This window comes from Lissotriton helveticus, chromosome 4_1 (genome assembly GCF_964261635.1).
Source record: "Lissotriton helveticus chromosome 4_1, aLisHel1.1, whole genome shotgun sequence".
Classification (NCBI taxonomy): domain Eukaryota; kingdom Metazoa; phylum Chordata; class Amphibia; order Caudata; family Salamandridae; genus Lissotriton; species Lissotriton helveticus.
Genome location: NC_136063.1, coordinates 657,722,536 through 657,744,766, shown reverse-complemented (window position 1 = coordinate 657,744,766; position 22,231 = coordinate 657,722,536). Strand labels below are relative to the sequence as shown.

At 43.8% G+C, this 22,231-nt stretch overlaps 1 protein-coding gene and 1 long non-coding RNA gene across 2 annotated transcripts in view; one reads left to right on the top strand and one right to left on the bottom strand.

The window, feature by feature from the left end:
• RP1 (RP1 axonemal microtubule associated) overlaps positions 1-22,231 on the top strand; it is a 1,491,030-nt gene that overhangs the window by 91,624 nt on the left and 1,377,175 nt on the right. The window contains exon 2 of the mRNA XM_078686181.1: positions 8,684-8,776. The gene's annotated coding sequence lies outside the window, so the exon portion shown is untranslated. The remainder of the gene's footprint in view (positions 1-8,683; positions 8,777-22,231) is intronic.
• The window catches only part of LOC144827280 (uncharacterized), a 40,677-nt gene continuing 37,766 nt past the window's right edge, over positions 19,321-22,231 (bottom strand). Inside the window, exon 3 of the long non-coding RNA XR_013610113.1 lies at positions 19,321-19,349. This is a non-coding gene — a long non-coding RNA (uncharacterized LOC144827280). The remainder of the gene's footprint in view (positions 19,350-22,231) is intronic.

The following is a 22,231-nucleotide window of genomic DNA, read 5'->3' as shown; positions in this document are numbered from 1 at the left end:
TTGTTTCATGTTGCCCATTCTCTTGTGACCTTATTAGTTTTGTGGATGGTTGGAGTTTGCGACATATTCTGCAACATGTAGAAATGGCCTTTATGCTGGTGTGTGCAGTCACTGGTCAAAACCTACTGCATTTTGGTGGAGGGCAGAGAGGTTTCATCCTTGACTAGGATTTGCTTGGGAATTCCTAGGGTCTTTGAGCAGTACCGAGAGCCATAATTTTGGTGAAAGGGTTGTGCTGATCAGGGTGAGAAGGCACTCAAAAAGCTTCAGGATGGCTTTAGGAGTTGTCTTGAGTGAAGAAAGGCTCTTCAAGTGATGTCCCTTGGTCTCCTTTGCCTTTGTGGTTTACTTTGAGCATTGCCTAGGTGACCATTAAAGGGATACCATCTGAGGATAAATCTGAAGTGGTGTACTCCTTTAGGGTGAACTTTTTAGATGGCCGCCAGGTAGGATCTCAGCCCGGGAGCTCCCAGGGTCAGAGATCACCAAATCAGTGAAAATCCCCCTGTCTACCCATCCATCTGTCTCTTATCTTCGCACATCCAACTCCCTAAAACATCGGACTTGGTTATACAACGTGGCCTACCTCCAGGGACGAACATCAGGAACCCGATGTGCCATTCACCTTGCCCGCCTCGCCGCCACTCGCCAGGATCAAGCCCTCCGAGCCGGACATGTGGCAACTCTGACTCCTACTGTCACACCGATTTGAGGCTGTTCCACCGTCAGACACGCAGCTCCATCACTGGACAAATTTCCTCCGTTCTGGGTGACTCGTCGCCTTTCCCTCGTCGGCGCTGATGCTGAGCTAGGTGGTCGTATCTGTGCCCCCCACCAACCGCTGACAGCATGGTGCATAGCTGCATAGCTGCGCTGCTCCCACAGACATGGCAGACAACATCGACCTTACCCGCCACAAAGAAGACCCAGGATAAGAGCAGCTGTTTCACGAACCCGGAATACCATGGGCAACCAACGAACATGGTATCGGGCTGATTGATGAGCTTGTTACACTGTTTTGTTTTCCTTTCCGTCTCCTATGCATTGAACTCAGAGTGCACTCTACTCTATAAGGGACAAAATGGACGATGTCCCGAGACTCCTGGCACGATACGGTTCATGATGAAGCTGGGACCCACAAGTAAGTCGATCTGCTTGCCTCCTCGAACCCATGCGCACTGGGCTGCTCCTAAAATTCCGTCTGGACATGTGTACAATTGTAAACAGTGTCACTGGGTGATGGTCTCATGTAAATCATCACTGTAAAACCTGGAGGCAAAACGCCCATTATTGAGGCTTAGGAGCCTGGGAGGACTGGGAAGTGCAGTGGGGGCGCCCAGACAAGATCTGCCTGACTTAATCATGGCGCCCGCTGGTTACAATGCCTAAACGCGATTTTGGCCCACTGGGCCTGCCGGGGCCTCACTGCGGGTGCTTGAACCAGTCGGGAGACCTGACTTTGTTACGACCACCACACTTGAGTGCAACACCACCTGAACACCTGGCTGAACGATGGCAAGAATTTCCTGCTCTGTAAACATGTAATATATAATTGTCCAACCCTAATCGCTGTTAAAATGTAATCCTGTGTGAATTTGCATTTTGTTTATTTATAACGCTAACCACCAGTATATGTAGTTGAACTTTGTACTTCTACCATTCCTATGTGATCTTAGAGTTTATCTGCTTGTATCTTTTGCAATTTTTTCCTTTTCTATCTCTTATGTAACTCATGTAATCCAAAGTCTTATGTAACGCAACTTCTTTTGTAATGCGCTCTGACACCTTCGGGTAATGTTCCCGCTATATAAAATCGCATTAAATAAAATAAATAAATTAATAAAATAAATAAGTAGCATCCTGCTGACAGCCATTTTGTCAAGTTTATTATAATGTGGCACTTGTACCGGTTTGAAATGAATCACATTTTTATCTGTGGCACAAAACACTGGTTTGCATGCTGGGCGAATACTGTAGTCCTAGATTTTTAATTTTCTTGCATAATCTTTTTCTGTCATTATTGTAATGCGTTTAATTAAGCATTTTAAGGTTTTTCTTTGCGAGTCATTCTTCGCACAATGGAAGCCAGCTATCTGTGAGCAAAAGGGCACAGTAGGTTTGGGGTTATCTTGTACGCTTTACAATTGATTACAAGTGAACCGCGCCATTTCGTCATGTTGTCAAAATTAGATCTCGTCAGCAGAAGGGCATCTCAGAGGTCACAGTTTCAGTATTTCCAGAAGGGAAGGGTGGGACCGCGTTATTCTCGTGCACGCCACTTCCTCCCCTTGAATTATTCATGGGCTGAGCTATTAAAAATAGCCCTATGTTAGATTTAGGGCTGACCACGTGTCCCACATTTACTGCCAGGGTAAAGGTCATAGGCATTTCACTTTTGGCGCAAGGCTGAGGAAAAAGTTCTTCCAATTATTCTTAACTTGGCTGCAAAAGCGGCTGGAGAGGGGCATTCTAGGAAGGCAGAAGCATGATTCAGTTCCAATCAACCAGAACAAAGCTTTCATCCTTCAGACCTTTAGTGCATGGCAGGAGAACAAGCATCAAAGTTCAGCAAAAGTTAATCCTGAGAATAGAATTCCTTCCATAGATTTATGTTTTGTTATCTGTAGACATAGGTCTATTCAGTAGTCTTGTTTTAGAGTATTTCTGTTTTTTCAGATTATAATTGTCTTCCCGCTGATACAATTTTTCTTTAAAGCTTCATGGAGTCTTTAAATTTAGCTACATGAATACTATAATGGGTTATGTTGTAAACTTCATAATACCTCACATAGATTAATAGTGTGTGGCGTTTTGGTGCCTCTGATCACAACGTTACTTAGAGAACTGCAAATTAGTTTGATAAATCTGTAAAAAAAATCAAATCAAAATGGCCTCTTTGCAAGCAGCTTGTTCAGTATGTGTTTGGGAAGGCAGAGAGCAGTTGCCATTATATTAAAGAGTACAAGCATTGACAAAGCTGAATGGTCTGTAATTTCTAATAAAGTGGCTCTTCCTTGCTTGGTACCAGGGACGGCCTTAGGCATGTGCAAGTTGTGCACCTGCACAGGGCCACCAAACCCCAGAGGCCGCCCCTCCAATATACATCCTTAATATTATAATCCTCTGAGGATGGATATTTGCGTGGTGGCCCCTGGCAGAGATTTGGCGGCCTCCGGCTCTGTTCCACTTCCAAACATCCTGACCCCCCCCTCCCTTCACTGGCCTCCGCGCCTGCGTTCTTCGGGGAAGGGGAGGGGGGGCCCTACCTACGCTCCCTGCCCAGGGCCGCCATGAGACTAGAGCCGCCCCTGTTGGTACGTTTGAGTACATGTGTCTGTGGTTGTGTGTATAGGTGAGTGGGTGTAGATGACAGTGAGCCAAATGGTGTTACAGTCAGTCCTTGCAGTGCTACATGGAAATTCACAGAATTTGTTAGAATAACACAAGATGAGGGACACTTGGCCCGTCTCTGGGTGGGTGGATGCATAAGTGCAGTAAAGGAAGAATGAGTGAATGGATGAGTTAGCAAATTGATGGCTGGATGGATCTGCAAATGCAGAGTGGACTGATAAATAGGTGGGTAACTTCTAATCATGAAAATAATCAAACCAACCAATGCCCTTTCCTCCGGTTGCTGCTGTTGACACAAACTCGGAGGGTGTCCACTCAACTTCCTCACTGCTTTCTAGAAGTAGAGCTGTTTGGAAAAGACTACTTAATATACATTGTTTGTATGGTAAGGTATGGTTATTTGCATAGCTCTTACTACCCCTGACGAGGCACTGAAGCACTTTGTTGGATAGCTCACTACTCTGTGTAGAACCCAGCATTAGTGATTTAGTTAAGTGTATAGAAAAGGTGTATAGTAATGATTTGGGTGAAGTCACGTGCAATAGATTTGGGGCCTGGTGTAGAGTTTGGCGGATGGCTACACTGTCACAAACGTGACCGGTATCCCAACCACCTTAGTATTAGGGCATAATTTCCCAACACACTTGTAATAAGGTGGACGGGAAATCTGTCATGTTTGTGATGGAGTACCACTCTGACAAACTCTAAATCTGGTCTTAGTCTACACATGAAGATTTATAGAGTTTGAGCAGATTCATACAATTGGAGCAGATTACATATGTGAAATGTTAATATGGTTTAAACATGGGTTAGTAGGCAGTTATTAGTTTAAGTATTTAATTAATTTGAGTAGTTGGCTGGAGCAATATGAATGAACTTATTTTGTAAGGTTACTGGGTTAGTTTCTAATTCTTAGTATATGCGTATGCCAAGAAGTATTTACCTCTAACACGTAGTTTCGCAATACGCCACGTTACAACGTATGAGATACATCACATCCCGTTACATTGCATACCATTACAACGTAAGAAGTTACAACAACTTGCTTTAGGGGATGCACTGGATTTTGGAGTAGCATAATTTACTATTCCAACTTCAGTCTTTGCAACAGTAGGGAAGGTGTTGGATTTTAAATACAACACCTTCTACCCCCTACAGCAAGTCATTCTAACGGATTGCGTTGTAATGATTTGTGATGTAATAACGCGGTCATTGTAACAACCGCATTGTAATGGCATGCGATGTATTGCATGCAATGTAAATGATGTTTTCCGTAGTTTTGTGAACATTTGCTATTTATGAGGTCATACTTTGACATTTGCTTAAGGTGGGGATTTTTTGTTAGTATTTGGCTCTGGGTTGTCCTGACGGTATCCTACCCCGCTACACATTTGACGTTTGACCTGACACGCTACGAACAATGCAACACTGCAAATCCTTAGAACAAATCGGACATACCTGGGCAATTTACTCTTCTACTGACCTAGGATTTCGACCTTACGGTTGTACAGACGGTCCCTTAACCGTCAGACCATCCTAATTGACACTTCTTGATCTGTAACAGACGCGTTACTGATCTCAGGATCACTGCTCCTCTTCGCCTTGGTAAGATTTTGGCAAGAATTACTTATTGCCCTGAAGAAGCCCGCTTCTGGGCAAAATGTATTGGCTGATTATATGATGCAAAAACAAGCACATTAGAAATAAAGGAACAGAAAGACTGCAAAGAATACGTCTGAGTATTGCTTCTTCAAACTGTACACTAAGATTGTGTTTACCTATCAATTGTTTGTGTTGCTTCTCATCTCCCATTTTTGCTTGTCCTGGGAAATATGTTTAAAAATTTGCCTCCAGATTTTTCCAGGGTAACAGAGATACAGTGGTCTCTAGACCGAAGTTCAAGTACGAAATTCCATGTCTTCACTGTTCTCCTGAATTCCACATTATTTACAATGACTCATGTCCTTTCTGGTAGTAAGTTTCATATTTTACCAGTTTGAATGGACAAGGGGATTTTCTTGGAAGACCTGTTTGTGACTTTGTTTCAAATTTCTAGACGATATTGGTCTAGGGAATATGCTGGATTCAATTAGGAGAACTCTACGTATTCCCTGCCCTTCTGTATTCCAAGTGATTCTCAATGGCTCTTATGTTTGCCAGGAGCGTGGTCCATATTTTAGCGGAGTTTAGCTGCTTTGACAGAAGAGTACATATCTCTAGTGGTTTTCTTTATGGTTATTTTTGGTACTAGCCCAGAACACATAGAGTTCTTTTTTTCTGGATGTATCCCTTGATGTTCGTTTGTTAAAAGACTAGCCCTTGACTGGCCTAATGAGTTCATAGCCATGTGAGTAATACAGATAATTTTGAAGGTGAATGTTCTTGCATCAGGGAGCAGGGGGATGTGATCTTGTAGATTTGTATATAGACATTGTCCTGCTGCTATGTTAAGTATTCTTTGTTGGCATCTCATGACCGAAGCTGGTACTCCTTGGTGTAACTATGTCATGATAGGAAAGAGAAATGATTGTTCTGATCTTTTGTGGGAATCCTAGGTGTGGAAAGATGTATCTTGATATGCAGATTTTGTTACTTGGTGGTCATGAGGTTTCATGTGGTTGCTCCAAGTCCATTATTATTCCTAAGTTCCTTACTTTTTTGCTATTGTAGGCAGTTTACTCTTTATGTGAGTTTGCCTGTGGGTTCTGGTTTTAACAATCTCCATAGGTTCCACAAGTTAGGTCTCAGTTTTTAAGGCATTGATTAAAAGGTGATTTATTATCTTCCAATCATGAACACCTTTTTGGAACTTATCTCGATTAGACATTCTTAGATAATTAGGTTACTCCAATGTAAATACTATCTGAGTATTGTTAGCATAATTATAACATTTACAGTAAAAGGATTGGAAGAGTCCCAGGAGTGGTCTAATAAATATGCTGAAAACGAGTGGTGAGATGATAGAGCCTTGAGAAACTCCTGCCTTTGGACAGAATTGTGTAGTTCTGAATGGGGATATCAAGATGATGCTTGATCTGTCTTTGAGATAATAGGAAGCCAGTCAAAGATTAGTCCTACAGCGCCTTTCATTTTTGTCTGTAGTAAGTGTTAAATCATGAAGGTTTGAATACAGAAGATAGGTTGAGAACTAGTAATACTGCTACCTAGTTCACTGTTGTTTGTAGATTATCCCAGATGGAGATCAGGGTCACTTTGGTGGATCTCTTTGGCAAGAAACCTGTTGGTGATCCAGTAGTCATTTTATTCACTTCTAGGAAGATTGAAATCTGAGAGAAAGCTGTTATTTCTCTTAGCTTTCCAAGGAATTAGCTTTTTTGCTATTAGTCTGTAGTTGTTTGGGTCTTATGGGTCTAGGTTGTGTGTTTTTGATGAGTGATTGTGTACATCATGTGTTCAGTTATGGTAGGGATGTGTGCAAATTTGGGACTTTTTGATTATGTTCATTAAACACATTTAGAGGTATAGGCATAAAGGCATTGCACATTACGCATAAATCACATTAGGCAATTATTATCATAAACACAGTAGGCAATTCTGCTTTTTATTATTGTATAGGAATACAGTGCTAACTGGCAAAGGCCACCTGATGTGCCGTTTGTCGGCCTACAGTCTGCATTTGACTTGATTCCCCAGCAAAAGCTGTGGCAGGTGTTAGAGCACATGGGAATGCCCCAGAACTTACTATCATTCATTATATTCTCTATTTAAATGAGTTAACACTGTTCCTTGCGACCGTATCAGCAGACGCTCTATCTTTGGCAAACAAGAAGACATCAACACTGTTTGCCGATGATAGTTTATTAGTATCCCAAACACCCAAAGGGCTGCATACCCTGTTGCTACGGTTTGAGGAGTTTTGTTCACTCCTAGTCTCATAGGTTAACACTGCAAGGACAAAGTATATGGCAATAAGACAGCATAACTAATACAAGGGAAGATGTATCAGGGTGGTGAGGAGCTTGAAAGGGTAGACGCCTTTGAGTATTTAGACATTAAACTATCGACTGGTATGTCCTGGAAACACCACATAGATACAGCTACTTTAAAATCCAAGCAGGTGCTATATTGAAGGAGCACTGTCTGGCAAGCAGCAAACCTATAGCACCTCCTTTGCCGAATTATGATACTAAAGCCGTGACTGTGGCATTGCATGGAGCGGAATTATGGGGGTTTTCCAGCTTGACTGGTATGATTACATCTCAGCTCAAGTTTGTTAGAACTTTGCTGTCCCTCCCACCTAGTTATACGCTTGATTTGGACCTGGGTAGGAAGAGCATTTCTGATAAAACCAGACTCAGGCAATAACTTATAAATTATGCGGAGGTGTTTCAGGATGTAATCAGTTTGGACAAATTCCATAAAATCAAATGACGCAAAAACGTCAGAAAGACGCTTCTTTCCCTAGGTTTATTTAGCCATTGTGAGAAACCATTGCCCGAGCTAATTCCCTTGAAAGAGCAAACTTAAAAAAGTGTATTGACATTGGGTGACACAGAAAGACTCTGACAATATCTCCAGAGGTTCCCTTACTATGAATTTGTGCAGTTCAAGTCCAGCTCTCTATTTGAAGAATACCTTTTAAGTCGTTACCCCTTAAGTCGTTTACTGCAAAATGGTCCTTGCAATCTAAGCTCTCTTTGGCTTGGCAAAGCTGTAATAAGGGCAACGAAAGTATAGCCCATGTGTTGTTCATCTGCTTGGCCTTTGCCCAGCCAAGGAGGCATTGGATTAGAACGGTTTGCCAAACTCTGGGCTCAAGAAACTGTCTAACAGCTATAAGGAGCTTGCAATCTGACCCTAGGCCCCCATATACATATGCAGTGGAAATGTTTTGAGCTAGATGTGGTTTGTTAAACGCAAGGCATTAGCAGTTGTTTAGTAACACTGTGCTGTAGTGTTCTACAGGTATATAATGACCTATTAGATGTAATTATTTTTGTTGCGTTGTCGTAGGGGTGCTAACGTGCCCAGACACTTTGTAATAATTCTGAAGTGGTGCGCTTAAAATGTATGTAGCTACTGATTTTGCAAACTATGGTGCTATAGCCTGTGGTGTTTTGCACCTGTGAATCTCAGGAGAGTTTAATTGCTGCTTGAAGTTATCTGTTTTAAATGGTTTTATATCAACATGATTATTTATTGCAATTTACTGTATGTCGGCTTACTTTTGGAGCAATTGCTGAAACGATTGTATATACCTGTTTTATGAAATGTATTTTTTAAAGTGTTTTGTGTTTTTATCTTTCATGATGTTTTAGGATGTTTTTATGCCAAAGTAAACATATTTGAACTGAACTGTTATCGTCTACAGATGTTGATCTCGAAGTAAAATATTGCTGTGGCAAAATTCCTTGTCTCCATTTGAAGTACCTGGACCACCGGACCTCTGTGATCCTATATCAAGGTAGGATTCAAAGCTACTTTTGATCTTAGGTTCTAGGTATGGTTTGAACAGAGATCCTTCACTGGCATTATTACTTACTTTGTTAGCTTTCGTTTACCAATACCTCGACTTGATGACTTTCACCCTTGTTGCACTTAATTTACTGGGATTCAATCAATCAATCAATCAATCAATACATTTGTAGAACGCGCTACTCACCCGTGAGGGTATCAAGGCGCTGAGGGGGGGAGGGGGGGTGCCGTGCCGCTACTGCTCGAATAGCCAGGTCTTGAGGTGACTCCTGAAGGTGAGATGTTTGACCCCCGGGTTGCCCCAGCCCACCACTTTTAGGGATTTCTATGTACCCTTAAGTCCATGGTTGTTCTTAAACATTTCTATACTGACTACATCATACAAGGGCATTTAGATACACCTCAGTGTGGTAGTTCACAGGAGTCCTTGCCCACACCAAGACCATTCAGTCGAATTACATCTCCCATGGGATACAGGAAGAGTGATAACCTTAAGTGTGTTAGGTGATCACCAGAGCTCAGAAGCAGGAGTTATCTTTAAAAAAAAAAAATTCTATCTTTTGTACCGAGGGTATTCTTTGATAACTCCAAATGTCTGCCTTGTATGTGACCTCTGCATGTATTGTCATCCTATTTATATATGTAGGATAACTTTTACTGAGTCTCTCCTGATAGTTCGTTAGCAGAGTTGCCCTGCTCCCATGTTTTACTTCATGCTTTGTTGGACCAAGCGAAGGTGCCACCACTGTGTGTTGGTGCAGTTGCACCAGAGTTGAAAGCCGTTGATCTGAGATTCCTTGTTTTTTCAAAGTCACGCATGAGCACGATTCTGTCATTCACATAGTTGAAGAAAAGTGCTTGTGTTACTATGGCCGACCATGCCTAAGGAAATCATTCATGCAACGACTCAACAAATTTAACCCTATCTTCCCGTTCGAGGAGGCTCTTGAGTTAATGTTTGGTAGAGGTAGGATAAGACGTGGGTGACCAATATTGTACCAAAACCTCTAAAAATCAAGTTAGCTTTAATTGTTATGTTGGGAAGTTAAGTTGCTTTGGGGAAAAGAGTTAATATAAATATCATGATATACATCAGCCACGGACAAGATGCTGACAGGCTGGCTGAAGGACAATATGTCTAGGTTGAGAAAGGAGATGTAAACGCATAAAACAAAAGGGGCCAGGAAGTCTATCAGAAGACCGGCAGGGTCAGCAACATCCATGAATGTGTAGAACCTTAGGAATTGGGTAAATTGAGCATGGGGTATATGCCAGAGCCAATCAGTGAGTTGATTTGTTTAGAGAGCACGGAAAGGCTTAGAAAAACGTATCAGCTCATTGTAGAGGGTCTATTTGATTGTGCACTGCACAGGCCAAAGATGTAATATGGTAACTTTTATTCTGCTTTCATCATTAGTCAACCTTTTGTCAATCAAAAGGTGCACGTGTGTGCTGGCTGGTCCATGTCTAACTTGGTGGAGTCATTCAAAAATAGTGCAAGCATTAGTCATATTGGCACCTTTTGCAGATGTATGCTCATTCTCAGAAGGCCGGATTTGCCTTTCATTCCACTGGGCATTTCCCTAGTTGGCTGGAGACATTGGAGGCCAGTTTTGAAAGCCCAGGGCCACTCGTGGTGCCTCTGTCACTTTTTCCTGACCCCGAGATTAATTGAAGCAGACACAGGGGGCTTCGATAGACAGAGAGGAAGGGCGGAAAAATAGGAGAGAGGGATGAAGAGAGTGCACGTGATCAGAGAGGGAGGAGAGAAGCGAGAGGGAACAGCAGAGAGAGAATGGATGGATGGATAAAAAGAGATAGAGTGAGGAAAGGAAGTGTGGGGCTAGTTTGAGCATTTTTGCCAGGGCTGCTTTTGGTTTCTCCATTCCGACCCTGGCTCCCTGTGCACGTTTGCAAAATATATGCAAGAATTCCAGTGCAGAACGCCACAGTGGTTTTTACCAGTGTTGTTATGGCGCTACAAAATGATATTTAATGCACAGGACTTATAGGCATTTCTTGTGTGCAATATTTTTCTGAGCTCTTTTGTGAGGGATCTTTTTAGTGGCCGCAACACAAAGTAGGCAATAGGAGTGGTGAGTTAAGACACAGTTACTGCCACAGTTCTGGGCTCATTGTTGATTAAGTAGCTGAAGAGATAGAGCAGTGCTGGCTAACCACACTAGGCAGTGGTAAAGGGTTGTTTCTCACTGGAAATTTAAAGGTATGTGCTGAAAATATAGCAGCATATGTCGATATGTATAAATTAAATAACAGATCATAACACAATAATATATAAAGAGCAATATAGCAACACAGACGAAACAAAACATGACACAGTACATCAAAACAATACACAGTGCAACAACCACAGTACAGACATGGCAATAATTTGGCACAAAATGTACAGAAACATGAAAAGTAAAAGAACACAACACCACCACAACAAAATGTCACACAAAAAGTCTTGTCACCGTTTTTCAACCTCCAGAAACCTGTTTTCATTCGAACGGTGGTGAAAGTTGTTTGGAGCGAACACTGCCTTAACTTTCCACCGAGGACATTAATTGGCGCGAGTCAAACGTGTTTTGTAATCGACTCCGCCCGCCTTTTCACCAAACTCTTCTGTTTGTTACTAAAATTAGATGCCCATCTATTATTAGCAGTAATGTCACTGGTTTGAGGGAATCATCAGTACATTTGTATTTCGTCGTATGGGTTGCGGGCACACCCGTGCAGTCGCTGACTGGTCGTGACCTCCGATTGCAGGAGCGCACCCTCTCAGCTCGCTATCTCTCTCCACATTTAAATCACTCAGCGCCTCCTTCCAAGCGCCTTACACAGAGCAGCCGGCGTGATGCATCGCCTTACTTTCCGCCCCACCGTTCCAAAGCTAACATGGCCAGGTTCCTGCCGTGCATTACTGTTGTGTCAGCCGGCCTAGCCTTAAGTCCCGAGGATGAGGCTGGGGTTATTTAAAATAAAAGACGAGGTCATACAGTCAGCAGAGGGGCGCTTTATCAGTGCGTCGTTTCATATTGGCACCAAAAATAACAACCCACAAAGGGTTAAAGAAAACAATAAAACGAACAGGGAACTTCCCTGCAGGCTCAGAGTTCGGGATATTGTCAATTTTGTGGGCTGCTGCCCTGACTCATTTAAAGTGCATCACAAAACGTTTCTGACTGGGGTTTTTCAAGTTCTTGGCGGCAGGTTAAGGAAGTGCTTTGAGAAAGACCTGTTATCACGGTATTATGAAAGCATATGTCTGGAGGGTGGCAACATGTTATGGTGAGGATGTGTTATGTTGTTATTTGTGCTGTTGTGTTTTTGCAATATCTTACTGTGCTGTGGTTGTGTTGTTTTGTGTTTGTTGAGTAGCATTCAGTTTTGACTGTTTTGGTGTGCTCCTTATGCTTTACTCATGTTATGTTACTTTGTGTCTGTTATTCTGCTACATTCTGTTGTTTGATTTAGATATCTCAACAAAAGCAGCCACCTTCACAGCCAGAAGCAGCACATGCCTTTATTTTTCGCGTGACAGGAAATGATTTGCCACTGAGGTGGTAAAATAGCGCTGCTCCAGCTTTTCAACTCTTTAGGGCAACGAGAGGTCACTGTCATGGTCTCACCTAGGTGTCACACTTGGCTCCCTGGAGTTGGGGTGGACAGAGATTCTTAGGCCACGCAAGAGAGAAAATGTGTGGATTAAAGGACCAAAGAGCAAGATTTCTGATTTTTCACCACCGAGGCGCAGCCAATTGTGCTACATTCTTCGGTGGATGTGGGAGAGGCAGTGATAGAGTTTAGGATTGCCAGGTTCATCATCAATTTTTAAGTGGAGCTGGGTGTTATAACCTGATACACATATTTGACATAACACACGTAACCACTGTCGTATCGGTACTGCTCGGCATACCTATGACAAGTTAACCCAAAAATGCTTGCCCAAACAACCACGTTTCTAAGGAATTTCTAAAAGGCAGGAGTTCAGATTCCAATCTGAGTGAACGTGGAGGAGAATTCCACAGTATAGGTGCATTATTAACAAGCATTTGCAATGCAATGGGTCTCGCATTCACACGAGTTTGAGCTATTAACATTGCAAATATCAATGCCTTTCATTTTTGTTTTTGTTTTTAAAACATAAATAAAAGGCAGTGTCATTTACAATGCCAATAGCTTAAACTTGTTATAACTTCTCTGGTACTATCACTAGAGAGCTACCACAGCCTTTTGTACAAAGCCTGATCATTGCAGAATGTTAATAGGGCAATGAGCATGATTGCATCCAAGGACAAGACACAGCCCTATCATAATGTCCAGTTTGAGATATACATTTGGGTTAAGGCCCACACACACCTCGCGAGAACCCTACTTTACTGGCTGACCAGCCTTTATTTCCAGAGTTTGTAGGCTGTTTCTTGGCTCTCTGGCAAATAACACAAGCAGATAAACACCTTAGAAAAACTCCAATAGTTAGACACAGACATACAGACCAGCAAAAAATATATCCACACACACTGTCACAGTTGAGCTCACAAAGAGGGAAACCATTATACAAATGCTACAATAATCTTAATCACATACATGCATACACATACAGACAGCTACACAGACTCACAAATGAGTCTCACCCACACAATTATCCATCCAAAGACATGTACATTCAGACTCATAAATGCATACGCAAACAGACCAGGAAACGGTATACACATGGATGCATGTGGATACATATGGACACAGACACATGTGGATACATATGGACAAGGACACATATTCACAAACACAAATCCAGTTACTGGCAGCAAGACATGCAGACACTCGCAGGCATATGCAAACCAATGCATGCATATAATTCAAGCACATACATGTGGACACAGAAAGAAACCAAGAGAGATACACATTCATATCATATAAATAGCATGACAAACAAATAGCTGTTGCTTGTCCCGGTCTGCTTGCACTGTTTGTCGACATGCTACCCACTACAGGGCTGAAGCTACAGGCGCTAGCAGGCTGTAATATGTAGATTAACTTTACTAGGTGAAACAGTGTATTCTGGGATACATAGTGCCACAGATATCAATCTGTTTCAAGCCAGGGGAGGGGTGAGCTCATCCCTTTCTCAATTCTTCCTTAGTGCTCTGGTACGCAGAGTCCCGGGGCTTGACACTACTAAGTGAGGCAGGGTGGCTGCTCGGATACTTAGGCCAGATAGCTCATCTGGTCCTCGGCCACTCATTTGTGTGCTGGTAGATCTGTAATCCAGAGAAGGTGAGCAGGGGGGAGGGGGTGGTGTCAGAGTTGCCTTAGAGTCAAATGCTGTATCGTCCCGCCCGGCCTCGGTTTAAATTCACTCCTGTGCATTATACTAGTTTAACTACACAATGGAGTAATGTGCATAATGTGCCTAGCATGGAGTGTGCTGATAATACAACGCTTTGATACAAAATAAACCAGTGAAACGTGTGCAGTCCCCTACATTGGACTGGTGTTTACACAGTCTTTTTGAAGAAAATTCAATATGAGTCGATATTCTTAAACTTGTTACTGCACACTGTTGTATTGGGATGGACGTGGTGTGTCTGTGCATTGTACTGCTGATGCAGCATCCTATTAGCAAACATTTGACATGCGATGTTCTGACAAATGCCGGAAAACATAAAGTGCCAGAGAAGGTAACGTTATCTGTGTGTTGTCCTGTCGTTGACGGCCACTGATTGGGGGGGTTGACGTCATTTGTAGAATGTCTTCACCCGTGTATTGTTGTTACTGCACCATGTTACATACTGTTACACGGCCAAGTGATGTACAGTTTTAGACCACTCTCTTCAGGTATGTCCAGCACAGGGCTGCCAGAGGGAGCTGGGTCCATGCCAGGTTTTCAGGATTCCACAGAATATGTGCACACACAGTTACTCTAAATAGAACTCATTTATGGCACTAGTGGTTATCCTGAAACAGTAGCAAGAATCCGTCCCTCCTTGGCACAAGTTGGGCACCCTTCCTTCAACAAACCTTTGGGTGAGATGCCTTATTGATGGCGATGCAGCGCTATACAATAATCTGTAAGCATGAAATGTGGACTCAAATGAGTGCCCTGCTTCCACCTCCTTCATGGCCACCCCCACACCAGCTACAACGCATCCCTCCCCTCCTCCACCAACAAAGGGCGGAGTGTTGAGCCAAAGAGAAAGATGTTGTTCACTAGTGGGTACAATATTGACAGTGTCTGTGAGCCTCACCGTGGAGATTCTGTCCAGTTCCGGAGGTCACGTCTAGGACAAGACCCTGTATCCAGTGCAGAAGTACATGTCCCTGTGGCTTAACAAGCATTGGCAAAGTCATCAGATTACGTCTATGTGAGGTCTATTGGCATGTCAATGTTGTATTTTTAGTTATGTTGTACAGCATGGCTAAAAGTTAAAAAATAAAAAAAAAGTGCCATGACTGTCAGCGCTGCCCACTTGATGGGTCTTTTTTTAATTTATTTTTTTACTTTCAATAGCAGCTGTGCAACATGACAAAAAAATGCGCCGTAGAAACAACAGCGCATTTGGGTGGGTGTGAAAACTGTGAAAAGAGCGCGTTAGGAAAGGAAGCCCAGCGCTTAAAAGTATAAATGAAAGACAGAAGCAATGCTACACCGCAGGAAACATAAGTGTCTCGCCAGCCCGGGAAAGACTCCGTGCAAACCCTTCCCCAATTCAGCAACGTGGCCGAGGGTGACACAAGTGTAGTGAATCCGTGAAGGAGCTCTTCTTACCGTGCACGCGCCGAGAGGACTGGCCCTCCAGAGTTCTCCCTGTCTGCCCGGAGACTGTGCAGATGAACCTCGTTGCCTCAGTTTACACAAGTCTGACAGATCCTAATTTGAAAACAAGCCATGAGCGTGCACTCTCCCGAACTTCCGGTCTTGGGATGTGCACGCTCACGGCAGTCGTGGGGCGGGACTTCCGACTTTGCGAGAAGCCCGCGCCCACAGAGTGGATGGCAGCAGAAGTCAGGAGAGGCGGCTGAGGCGGTTAGTGGGGCTTGGCACCTGTGTGTGAGCGTGTGTGTATGCAGTGTGTGTGTGTGTGCGATGGCGGCGGCGGGGGGAGGGGGGTCTTTGTATGTGTGCTTGCGTGAGTGTAGGTGCCCTGGTGTGTGGGGGGTCTCTGTGTGTGCGTGTAGGTGCGCTAGTGTGTGTGTAGGTGCGGGGGCGGGGCGGGGGGGGGTGTGCCTGTGTATGCGTGTGGCTGTGTATGCGTGTGGCTGTGATGTGCGCTGAAGGACTGGACTTTCTAAGGCCCAGCGGTGCCAGGGAACAACACCTGAAACCTTCGTGGGTTACCTGTTCTGACGTACAAGTGACAGAGACACGGGACACTTCCTTCGGCGTCAAAGATCAGCGTTTATTACTGCAGGGATGCAAAAGTCACAAGAAGTACAACTGAGAGTAGGTTCTGAGAGTCTGCTTCAAATTGCAAATGTGGATCGCTCCTTTTATACACGTTTTCGACATTGCACAACATACAGACAAAAGGTTACAACTTAGTTCCCATAATAAACGCTAAAAAGAATTGTATTGATGTTTTCAGAAACCCGGAACATATTTACAGTACATTTGTCGGTTCCCAACGGTAAAAGCACATTATCCTGCTGCTAGGCACATTCCACTCTAGTTGTAAAAGGACGAGAGTAAGAGACAAGAACAGGTGTAAGGAAGTCAGACAACAGAAGAAGAAAGAGTGTGGGGGTAATATCGGAAGCGCAATCCCAGGATCAAAGGATTCGAGCCGAGCGCATGCAAGGCTGAAACAATAGGCCAACGTGGGAAGATTACCCTCGAGCGGAGCCATCTGCCTCTGCCGTGTCATCCCCCAGTCATAAAAGACGCACAAAAAGGAATATACATCCTCCGCAAAGCTTGGGAATCACAGGGTCATGAGGCGGACATTTGCCTGTTCGCTGACTACGTGAGGGCAAGAAACAAAATGGATGCCGTATCTAAAATGGAACCCGAGGGTTCAGATGTAGAAACCCGTAAATAAGATGAACCCTTCTAAGTAGCGTAGCGAAAACGCGTACACCTACTAAATTCGTCATTTACGGTTCATAGATACCAAACTCGTCCATATTCGGTCACGCCCAAAACATCGTAACGATTCTCACGGAACCTCAGACGCTCCTTTTGCCCTTATGTAGGCAAGCACTAGTCGAAATCACAATCAATTTCGATATTCATCAGATCATTCAGGTGTTGCTGGAACATTATTCTATCCATCAATGCTTCCTTGGTGACAGGTGGCCTTCTTATACACGTTGCAGCACAAAGGCCACATAAGGCAGGACCACACTGTACACAAAGACAACACGTGAACAGAAACGTCACACCGACCCCTATAATCATCAGAATCTTCCAACCCCAAGTCGACATCAAACCCCAAAACCATCCTAGTAGCGTCCAATCTCCCTCGTCCACGTGTATGGACTCTGAGATTTTATGCAACTTCGAGATGGCTTGATAAACAGTCGGAGCATTATCAGGTATGAAAATGCAGCAACTCGAATGGATTACCTTACACACACCACCTCTATCTGCAAGAACAACATCTAGAACCATACGGTTCTGTAATGTCATGAGTCTATCCGCTTGAAGCTCCGCTGTCAGGTTACCAAGGGCGCTTGCAGTGATATTAGCAGTCGATTCTACCACACGAGTTAACTGCCTCAAATTCCTACTATTAACCATAGGACCCCAAAACGGCAGGAAACCCTTAAAGAAATCTCCTGCCTCTTGACCAGCAGTGTCCTCTTTACTAATAACACCTCTCACAACTCTGGTTTTGTGATAATCTGAGGCAACTGTAAAAGTCGGTGGTAGAAGATTCGCGATATAACATGTGCCCGAGAAATCACGGGGCAACCATGTATAAGCACGATCGTAACACACAAAATAAGTACCCTTGGCAGTCAGGAAGACAGGGGAAGAGAGCATCGGTAAGACATACGTGTCAGTACAAGCACTCTTCCCAAGCTGAGCTCTCGGATTTCGACCAAGACCTTGCAGACAGAAATGACCAAGATGTGGTACGATCCATATCGGAGACGAGCTTCTAAGCTGCCTATCACTCACTGATATACTATACTCAACCTCACTCAGATCCTTGTAAGCTCGCACCTCTTCCTCTGGGATAAGCGATACATCAAAAATATCTCTATTTAAATCAGCAATTGCTATCGCCAAAGACTTGTGGTACGGGCCAGGACCAAGGTCTACAGAGCGAGGCTCTCGATGGGGGTAGGAATCTAGTGCACTACGGAACATAGTTTGGAATGCTCGAGCTGACCCCTGGGAGCAATAAGGAAGGACAAAATACGGAATACCCCTATCCATAGTATGTGGCATTAACCCACACACCCAACAATTGGTAGTATTCATCACCAACTGATGCTGATGTAGGAGTTGAACAAAGGAATTGTTCATAAATTCCGCACGTCTAACCTGTTCATGTTGGGGCAGAAGATGAAAGGAATGTGGAGAAATAGTGGGAACAGAATTCAGATTGTGGGAAGGAGGAGTAGGTAAAGTAGGAGGCAACAATGATTGAATTCCAAGGTATACTCCACCCACCAGTAGCATAGAAACAGTTAGGAACACCATAAAAACCTGAAACAAAAAACATTTGGTTCGAAACATCTTACGCAATTTTGATCTTTGCATCGACATTTTCTCCATTTCCGACAGCTTAGAAAACTCCATCCTCTAAAAACCGTCCGTGACGTTCTTGACGCACTTCGTTCTGAGTAGCAATTATCAATTCCCAGGAGTTCCCAGAAATCGACAAAAAGTAATCAACCTAGTGTCAGATACCTGCTAAACAGAAGGAAGTACCCGCACGGCCCTACGGTCAACCCGGATGATAAGGTTCTAATCAATAAAGCATTCAGTTTAATGTAACTCTTCTAGCTGCACAAAAAAAGAAAGGTACATATATAATATAAATGTCCACAATATTCGTAGCAACAGTAAGGGCTGATGTGAATTCAAAAATAAAATAAAAACAATTTTATTAGTCTCTATCGCGCGATCGAAGAAAATATCGACGTCTGCCAGGTCGAGTCTGCTCTTCAAATAACGGTTCAGATGGCAAAACAGTGTTCGATTGATCAGGTAATAGTTCAGAATTTGAACTCTCCAATGCCGATGACAAAGGTGTGGTTTTAGATCCTTCAACAGGTCTGTCGGATTGGACTAAATCGTTCCTTACAAGCTGGGCATCACTAAATGGCACATAGTACGGGAGAATACTGGTTTCAGACGAGGCGATTCCTTTCTTTATCCATGTATCTGCTGGCAAAGGAAGCGGAACCTTCTTGGTGTGGGTGGCATGCACCCAATGCTTTCTTCCTTCCAGCCGAACCGCAGTCCTCGTCGTCAGCAAAACCTGGTAGGGTCCCACGAATCTTGGCTCAAGATTCCGTTTTCGTCCAAAATTACGGGTGACCACCCACTCACCTGGTTGGAGCCGATGACCAGGACCCTCTGTTCGTGCCGGTAAAGTCTCAAAAACCTGTTGATGAATCAAACTAAATTTAGCAGTCAGATCATAAAGATAGTCAATCAACATTGGATACTCAAGTCTGTTAAACTCCTTAGGCCTCGGAACTCCCCAAATGTTTGCAGGACGGCCAAACACAATCTCATATGGGCTAAGCCCTACTCGAGAGTGCACAGTCACCCTGGTCGATAAGAGAGCTAGAGGCAAGGCATCAGGCCATGCTAAACCAGTCGTTGCCTGGATTTTGGCAAGCTTTAGTTTCAGGGTACCATTATATCCTTCCACCAAACCCGCAGACTGAGGATGATTGGCACTGTGGTATTTTTGAACTATTCCCAAACCACTACACACATTCTTCATCACACTTCCCACAAACTCACTTCCGTTGTCTGACCATACAATCCGCGGCATTCCATACCTCGGGAAATACTCTTTGAGCAAAACTTTTGCCGTGGACAGGGCAGTATTATCCTTGAGAGGGTAAGCCTCAATCCATCTGGAGAACGCACAAACTACAACCAAAACATACTTCAGATTATTGCATCTCTCCATATGGATGAAGTCTAACTGAATAATTTCAAAGGGACATGTAGGAGGAGCAAAGTGACCAGGTGGAGTGGGGGTGCCCTTGCCAGGATTATACATCAAGCATACCATACAATTCTTAACCACTCTCTCCGCACATTTAGTAATCCCATCATTCTTCCATACGGGAGACAACAACTTACATATGCCTTTCGTGCTAATATGTGACGTGCCGTGAGCCATAGTAACAACGGCAAGCACATATGCATCCGGTAACATCCATCTCTGCTTCTCTGACAAATCAACCCAACATCCATTCTCGTCTAACTTCCCTGTACTTTCTTTCCACTGCGTCTTTTCCATTTCAGTAGCTTCATTCTGTATTTCCTTCACACTCTCAATTGTGTCCTCACACATACTAGTCTCCGTTGGCCATCTTATTGAACTCGCAACATACATTCGATTTGTCAAATCTCTGGCTGTCTCCTTAGCAATCTCATCCGCAAACGCATTACCGCGACCAACATCATCTGTCACTTTCCGATGCGCACTGCATTTAATTATTGCCACCTGCTTAGGCAATGTAAGTGCATCCAAAAGGTCATTCACAAGCTGTCCATGCTGAATCTTCGTACCATGCGACGTAAAAAACCCTCTTTCTCTCCACAATCGACCAAAACTATGTGCTACTCCAAACGCATACTGACTGTCGGTAAACACATTCACTCGCTTTCCTCTAGACAACACACACGCTCTCGTCAATGCAATTAATTCGGCCGCCTGGGCCGAATTCTGACTCAATCTCGCAGTCTCCACAACCGTACTCAATGTCACTACAGCATACGCAGTCGTCACATCACCATTCGGTAACTTAAAGCATGAACCATCCACATACAAAGTACCATCGGGGTCTACCAATGGAGTGTTTTTCAGGTCAACACGACCCTTCGTCTCTTCTTCAGTTCTTAAATAACAATCATGTGGTGCTACATCATCTGATTCCACGCTGACCGGCAACAATGTTGCTGGATTCAATACATTACATCGTTTTATTCGTATATGACTTGCCAAGAGTGTCAGCTCATACCCAGACAATCTTGCGCTTGTCAGGTGTTGAGTTTTTGTTCGGTTCAAAAGAGTGTCAACTGCATGCGGAACCATCACCGTAAGCATATTGTCCATGACCAGACCTGCGGACTGTCGAATAGACACTGCAGCTGCCGCCGTTGCTTTTAAACAACTCGGCAAAGCTCTAGCTACTGGGTCTAAGGTCGAGGAAAAATACGCACATGGACGTTGTTTGTCACCAAATTGTTGCGTCAAAACACTCAACGCACAACCATCCCTCTCGTGAATGTATAGTGTAAACGGCTTACTGTAATCAGGAGTGCCTAACACAGGAGCCGAACACAACGCATCACGTAAATCCGAAAAACTTTTCTGACACTCCTCAGTCCAGGGCAAAGGAGTCGAAACATCCTTGCACGTGAGAGCTAACAATGGCTTCGCCAACAATGAAAAATTTGGAATCCACTGTCTGCAGTATGACGTAATACCTAGAAAGGCACGTACATCTCTCTGAGTTTTTGGCACAGTCATTCGAGCAATCGCTGCAATTCTTTCTGGGGTCAACCTTCTCCCTTCTTTTGACAGTAAGTGACCTAAGTAGGTTACTTCTTGACAACAATATTGCAACTTAGAAGGTGACACCTTGTGATGTAAGTCACATAAATGATGCAACAACGATACTGTAGCAGTTTTGCAAATGACCTCAGTATCAGCAGCTACCAATAGGTCGTCAACATACTGAATCAAAGCCGCACCCGTCGGTAACCCAAATGCATCAAGTTGACTCTTAAGAGCTTGACTGTAGATCGATGGACTCTCACAGTAGCCCTGTGGTGCGCGTTTAAATCTAAAACTGCGACCACCTAATGAGAATCCGAATAGATCCCTGCTTTCCTCAGCGATCGGAATACTAAAGAAAGCATTCTTTAGGTCGATCACTGTGAACCAGGAGGCAGAAGCTGGAATCAGGGTCAACAAAGCCGTGATGTCAGGCACCACAGGAAACTGTGGGACCACAATTTTATTCACTTCTCTCAAATCAATTACGAAACGATATACAGGAGGTTGAGATGGATCGGTTCGTTTTAGGATGGGTAACACAGGACTATTACACACATTTCCCCTAGTTTCTTCAATGACATCCTTGTTGATCAGGTCATAAATGATCGCTAAAAGCGCTCGCTCACCATCAAGAGAGATACGGTACTGAGGTATACGTGGCAAGCACACATTTGACTTCAACTAGACCACATAAGGTGGAATGTCCAACAGGCCCACATCATTGGGACCCGTGGCCCATA